Source organism: Orycteropus afer, unplaced genomic scaffold (assembly GCF_000298275.1).
Source record: "Orycteropus afer afer isolate SDZICR_OR568_19922 unplaced genomic scaffold, OryAfe1.0 scaffold00004, whole genome shotgun sequence".
Taxonomy (NCBI): Eukaryota; Metazoa; Chordata; class Mammalia; order Tubulidentata; family Orycteropodidae; genus Orycteropus; species Orycteropus afer.
In genome coordinates, this window is record NW_006921591.1 from 30,097,901 (window position 1) to 30,098,810 (window position 910).

Sequence of the window (910 nt, forward strand, 5' to 3'; positions counted from 1 at the left end):
CCATATCCAGAATAAGTATCTATTCCAGTAAGAACAAAACACTGTCCTTTCCATGATGGAAGTGGTCCAATGTAATCAACTTGCTACCAGGTTGCCAGCTGACCATCCCAAGGAAAGGTTTCATGTCAAGGACTCAGTGTTGGTCTCTGCTGCTGGCAGATTAGGCATTCTACAGTGGCAGTAGCCAAATCAGCCTCGGTAAGTGGACATTCATGTTGCTGAGCCTATGCATAACCTCCATACCTGTGACATTGGTCACTTTATGAGCCATTGAGCAATGACAGGAATAACTGTGGAAAAAAGATGACTTGTTTCCACAGATTATATCATCCTATCCACCTGATTGTTAAAATCCCTGTCTGGCAAGGTCAACTTTTCCTGGTCTTTCACGGGAGACACAAATATCTTTACTCCTTTGGCCCATTCAGAGAGGTCTATCCATATATCTCTTCACCACACAACCTTGTCACCAATATTCCAATCATGACCCTTCCAAGTCCCAGACCATCCATCCAAACCGTTGGCCATAGTCCATGAATCCATATGCAATTGTACACATGGCCATGTCTATTCCATTGAAAGTGAACAGACAGATGGACATCTCAAATTTCCACCCATTGGGAGGATTTCCCTTCACCACTGTCCTTGAAGGAAGTCTCAGAAAGAGGCTGCAGTACAGCTGCTGTCCAGTTGGAAGTGGTGCCTGCATATCGCACAAGTTTTCTTTTCCTCAGTCATCTGATCATAAGGAAATCCCCATGAGGCCATAGGTGCAGACTGAATGAGGGAAAGTAATGTGACTGGAGTGGAAACCATAGGCATTTGGGCCACTTCTTCATGCAACTTACTTGTACCTTTAATTTCTGATCTAGCCCTATCTCTCTCTCTTTTTTTTTTTTTTTTTTTTTTT

General features: G+C 43.3%; 1 pseudogene; it reads right to left on the minus strand.

Moving 5' to 3' along the window:
* Window positions 1–5: 5 nt before the first annotated feature.
* Window positions 6–910, minus strand: part of LOC122149735 — an 11,229-nt pseudogene continuing 10,324 nt past the window's right edge.